General features: G+C 31.9%; 1 pseudogene across 1 annotated transcript; it reads left to right on the forward strand.

The window, feature by feature from the left end:
* The first annotated feature begins 1,087 nt into the window (after positions 1-1,087).
* Positions 1,088-5,158, forward strand: LOC145049516 (10-epi-juneol synthase-like; annotated as a pseudogene). Its single transcript, XR_013683298.1, has 7 exons — positions 1,088-1,359; positions 2,264-2,534; positions 2,635-3,010; positions 3,248-3,466; positions 3,547-3,685; positions 3,793-4,041; positions 4,714-5,158. The product of XR_013683298.1 is annotated as a 10-epi-juneol synthase-like (transcript).
* The last annotated feature ends 1,326 nt before the right edge of the window (positions 5,159-6,484 follow it).

Genomic DNA, 6,484 nt, shown 5'->3' on the forward strand with positions numbered 1-6,484 from the left:
GACACGTGTCCATTTCTTTATTCACAAGTAATGTATTGTGGAAGTTATTTATGTAGTTACCCTAAAGTGATGTGTTGTCATGTTTTCAATGGTTCAAGCATGTGTTGCCCTAATCCTTCATTTTCCATATAACCCTTCCCTATATATATATATATATATATATATATATATATATATATATATATATATATATATATATATATATATATATATATATATATATATTGGAAAGTTCAAATGAGAACAATTATGAAATCGAGAATGCAAGAACAAATCTAGGTCACATATTTTTTTTCCGCAAAACCCTCTCGTGTACTGGTGCGGCGGAGAAACTTAATATTCATACGTGAATATAAACCACCACTACCGCAACCACCACTATGCCATATATTTCTTCTTGCTACATAACCCTCCGACGTATTAACGCGGCGGAAGAACGTAATATTCATATGTGAATATAAAGGTGAGTATATTATCACATATTGCAAATATAAAATAAAGGTAAATAACAATTAAAAATAAGAGGATGTAAACATAACATCAGGGGCGGAACACAAACAGCCGAAACAAATATTATGAAAACAGGTTATACAACATGGTAAAAATGGGTAGTATAGCCGGTTTTGATAGCAGGTCTTACGAATATTCGAATTGTAAAAATGATTTAGCTAGTTAGATTAAAGAGTCAACAATACAACAAGGGATTTAGCCAAACTAGAGGTGATTAAGTGGTCTAGCATATTTGCAGATTCAATTCTTGCCTTCTAATGAACTAATACCAACACTTAATACAAGTAAACTAATCATGGCATATAATAATCTTGTAAATAATACAAAATTACTAATAATTGATGAATATAAAGAAGTTAGCATGTAACATATACATCTCTAAGAAACAAAACTTTCTTCGTTTCTGTTTGAATATTCGTAAGATGTATATTGTTTTCCCTATTCTTATTTGTGTAATAAAATAGTGATCTAAGAATAATTGATAAAACAATAAATAATATAATAAAATCTTGCAGGATTTTGCACAGTACATGACCTATGCCCTACCATTTCATGTCTTTCAATTTTTAAATACAATACTATAGTGAGAGAAACAGAAATAATTTAGAGTGAAAAAGAAAGAGAAATTTACAATATTCAACTCCGACCAGAACTTTGGAGAGACAAATAGCAAACAAGGGTCAGTGAAGTCCTGCGTAGCCGCATAGAGAAAGCATGGCGTCCGGCGAACTCCTGTCGGAGTAGCAAACGATGTAGAGGAAGCACCATCTAATGGTGACCGGCAGAGGAGAACGCAGAGACAGAGATCGCCGTATTCATTAGTTTTCGGCGACAAGTTTTATTTTTTTGGTGAGCAGTTATTTTGTGGCAGTAGTATTTGTTTTAGTTTATTACTTTAGGGTTTGCTGTTTCTCAAAGATTAACTTTGAATTTGTAAATTAGGATGTTTTTTTTTGGTTTTACGCAAAGTTTTACTTTCCAAATCTCATGGTATCCTAATATACTTAGGAATAATTTTTAGTTTTTCAATAATTTTTTTGATAACCCTATCAATTTTTTGTTTAGTTTTGGATAATTTAGTAATTCAAACAATTTTCTTGAAGTATATATGTGTATAATGAAACGGAGAGGCCTGAAATATAAAACCAATTCATATATATATATATATATATATATATATATATATATATATATATATAAAGCAGATATATTAGAAGTTAAAAAAGCAGGGGGGCCTTGGCCCCCAAAAGCCCCTTCATAGTTCTGCCCTATAACATACTAAATAAATTAATGGGTCTAACTTGTAAGTTTATAAGAACTATTTGGTTTGATACTTGTGGGCCAACGACCCTTACAAAATGTCAATTTCTCTACAAAAGAAAGTCATCATAATTCATAACACCTGCATCGAGATGCATCATGTATAAATACCCATTGTATTGTAGTTGTGATCTGCTATAACTTCAACAAAAAATTAGAGGCTTCACTAAATCTAGCATTCACCTCCAAGAAATGGCCACACTTGAATGTAATATTACCCTCAAAGAAAACTACAAAAGCACCACAAATCCACTGCGTCCTTATGTCAATTTTCCTCCTTCTATCTGGGGTGATCGTTTACAGTCATTAACTGTCGACCATTCAGTAAGAATTTCCATTAATTACTAACTCAAAGCATGCATGCACATATGTAAAAAAAGAATTTTTATATTACGATTTTAACTTGATAAAATTATGTGGTTTTCTTTTCTAGGAGTTGCATACATATGCTATTGCGATGGAGGAACCAAAAGAAGAGCTGGAAAGTTTGATAATCAATCCAAACATGGATTCAAATGAAAAACTACGTTTGATTAATTATGTGTATCGCCTTGGATTGAGATATCTTTTTGAGGAAGAGATAGAATGTCAACTTGATAAACTTTTCACGGAGCTTAAGATGGAAGATTATGATGAAGTTGATCTTTACACAATTTCAATTAACTTCCAAGTTTTCAGACAACATGGTTATAAAATTTCTTGTGGTATGCCTCTTTTGCCTCTTAATTTTTAGAGAACGTTTTATGTCTTGTTTTAAAATTATTTGATATGGAACTACTTTATTAACTATCAAATATTGTACAGATGTTTTTAACAAGTTCAAGGACTCCAGCTCTGGTAAATTCAAGGAATACATTACAACGGATGTAAGGGGTATGTTAAGTTTGTATGAAGCAACACAAATGTGCATAAGAGAAGAATCGATTTTAGATGAAGCAATGGCGTTTACAGAAGCTCAACTTATGGGTGTAGTAGACACTCTAGAAGGTAATCTTTTACAATAGGTGAAACATGCGTTGAGGAGTCCTTCTCATCGAGGGGTGCAAATGGTAGAGACAAGGTTCTATTTCTCAAACTATAAAGAAGAATGTTCCAGATATGATTCGCTACTAAAGCTTGCAAATGCACTCTTCAACTACTTGCAACTACTACACAAGGAAGAACTTTCCACTTTCATTAAGTAAGTTATGAATTAAGAAATTTCTTGCTATGTATATATATGTTTTTTTTTCTACTTTATGCATTCATCTTTAATGCTTGAACGTCCAAAAAAGTCTATAAACATGTATGATATATATTTACGTGTTTTTGATATTCGATATAAGAGAAACTCTTGAAGCAATGAAATTTTGGAAGGCATATCGTAGTCTTAGATCAGTTAGATGTGTGAAATAACAAATTTTTTATTTTCTCTCAGGTGGGTTAAGGATATGAACTTTCAAAAAATAACACCTTACGCAAGGGATAGAACGCCAGAATTGTACTTATGGGCAGTCGGAATATTCTTGGAGCCTCATTACTCTCAGGCTAGAATCACAATATCAAAAATGGCACAACTAGTGTTGGTGTTAGATGACATATATGATGCATATGGTACTATTGAGGAGCTTCGACTTTTGACTGACGCCATTAATAGGTATTGTTATTGAATATGCTACTATCTTGAACACTATGCCTAACACTAAGTGTATGCTACTATCTTGCTATCATTTTCAGGTGGGAAATTAGTGCCATGGAGCAACTTCCAGAATATATTAAACCACTGTACAAAATTATCTTGAACGAGCTTACGGAAGTTCAAAAGCAACTACCGAAAGAAGGAAGAGAAAATCGGGTTAAGGCTTCAAAACAAGCGGTATGATATATACCATTGCAGTATATTCATGTAAATACCAACTTAATTATTCTTGTCTATTTACATAATTTTTTTATTTTTTCTTTAATTATGTCATCGTCAACCAGTTTCAACAACTAGCTAGAGGTTACCATCAAGAGGCTGAGTGGAGATATAGTAAATATGTCCCATCATACCAAGAGTACATGAAGAATGGGTTAATTACATCTACTTATAATGTTTTCTCGACATATTCTTTAATGAATATGGATGAAATTAACAGCGAAGAGGCTTTGGGTTGGTATAAAACACATCCAAATATTCTGAAAGCTACAAAGCTACTTGGAAGACTTTATAATGATGTTACAACTTTCCAGGTATGTGATTTATATATTCTACCTCTTATTATAATAACTACTTCAAGATAATTTGTTATATTCCTTCAAAAATAAATGTGCCAAATAGTGATAAAAAAAGTCATACACAATAACTTTTAGTGTTACATATAAAACACAAGAAGATTTTTGTATCACTTTCGTAGTTTATAAAATAAAGAAAAATGGCAAACTCCTTGTTATGCAGCTATGAAGACACAGGAGAAAGAAACTTCTTAATCAGAGAGAAGTAAAGACCAAAACCTCTTATTTTTATATTGCTTCTTAGAGACCCGATGAAGTATACTCCACCTAATTAGCCAAAGATCCGTACAACTCCAAAGAATCCAGTCAAACCGAACACCAATTTTAAATAATTAACTATTATCTAAACCATAAAATATAAAACAATAATAATTATTAAATCTTAAAGTTTTGGCCATGCACGTCTGCTATGACTAACGAACCGATTTATAACCCAACAACTTTGTTATAGTTTTTTTTGCCAATATCATCAATGCAGATGTGGAAATTAACCATTATTGTTATCTTGGTGTGAAAACCAAAATATGTAAATCATGGTTTTCGTCATTTCACAACAAAACATCATACTAAGTTTAGAGTTTATATGTCTTAAGAATTAGTTATCTAACGAGTTGAAATATGTATGTGAAGTTTGAGGGTGAAAGAGCACAGGAAGTTGAATCGGTGCATACATATATGAAGACGTTTGGGTTACCAGAAAATGTAGTTGTTGAAGAACTCAAGAAAATGATTGAAAATGCATGGAAAGATATCAACAAGGAATGTCTTAAGCCGACTGAAGTTACAATGGGGCTACTAGCACCAGTTCTTAATCTTGCTCGAATAACAGATATGGTATATATGTACAATGACAGGTTCACGTTTCCAGAAGAAACCACTGTGGAATATGTTACTCTCTTAGTGATAGCTTCTATTCCCATGTACTAATAATGAAACATGTGATCGTCGTGTCTTTTCTTCATTTGAAATAAAGTTCCAACGATGAATAAATATCCGCTATGGGTATATGTCGATTTCGTTGATGTTATGTAGTTGTTATTATCCTTATTATGAATGAAAATTTTCTTTAATATCAGTTAACTTTTAGCGCAATTATGCATATTGTACGTTAGAGATATAGAGAAAGGGAGGAAATTCCAAAATCAAAATATATAGTTTATGGTATGTAATTGTTTAGCTACATACACCACTAGAAAATCTGATAATACTTACGACACAATCCCTAGGTATAGGGCGATACCTACAGAATTGCAACGGAAAATATACCGTAACATAAACGCTCGTGGGTAAATATTTCCGACGGAATAGCTACATAAACCGACGAGATTATCCGTCAGCAAATTACCAACGGAATAGCTACGTAAATAAATACCTATGGATTTCCTACGGAATACCGATGGAGCCCGCTTTGACTGGCATTGACTTTATTACCTATGGATTTCCAACCGCCCACATTACCGACAAATTTTCCATAGGTATTCCGTCACTAAAATGACTTTAAAAAAACAGTAAAAATCTTTAAAAAGTCAGTTAATTATGGCCAAAATGAAGTAAAATTTCATTAAATTAAACTACAAATGTCAAATACATTACAGAGTGTTAACACATTACAAAAAACATCATTTTCCAAAAATAAACATTACTAATAACATCATCTATACACTACAAGAAAAAGGGGGTTTCAGAGACTGACAGAATCAGTCCCTGATGGTCAAAAATCAGTCTTTAATGAAAATCAGGGACTGATTTAGCTAGTCCCTGAGACCTAGTCTTAGATAATCGATTTTTTTTGTATCTAGGATTGAAAATTAGTCCTTAAATCATCAACGTATCAAAGATTGAAAATCAGTCTTAGATAATATCTCATCCAGTCTCTAATTTATTTTATTTAGATCCCTAATTTGATATCATATCAGTCCCTGATACTATTTTTTAGAGATTGAATATTAGCTCTTTATAATATATTATTCAGTCTCTAATATTTTCATTGAAATCTTTATTTTGTGTCCTATCAGTCCTTTTTAATATCATTTGGGACTGAACATCAGTCTTCTAAACTACCTAGCTTAGCCTATAATATTGTTTTTCAATGACTGAATATCAGTCTAAAATACAATATTATTTAATCCCTAACCTAATATTTCAAGGACTGAATACCAGTCTCGGATACAATGTCATGAGTCTCTAACCAGATTTTTTTGGGACTGGAGATCAGTCTCAGATACAATGTCCTTCAGTCTAAAACATGTGAAACGTCCCAAAATTCAAGACTAAAAATTTCTTTTAATAGAATATTACTTAAAGTAAAAATCATCATTTCAAAACATAAACAGAGTATTAGTTTTCAAAACACATGTTCATTATCAGAGTAAAACATTCCCATGCTGACTAATCTATGGTG

Source organism: Lactuca serriola, chromosome 1 (genome assembly GCF_051521515.1).
Source record: "Lactuca serriola cultivar US96UC23 chromosome 1, Lser_US96UC23_V15, whole genome shotgun sequence".
In the NCBI taxonomy this organism is placed as follows: domain Eukaryota; kingdom Viridiplantae; phylum Streptophyta; class Magnoliopsida; order Asterales; family Asteraceae; genus Lactuca; species Lactuca serriola.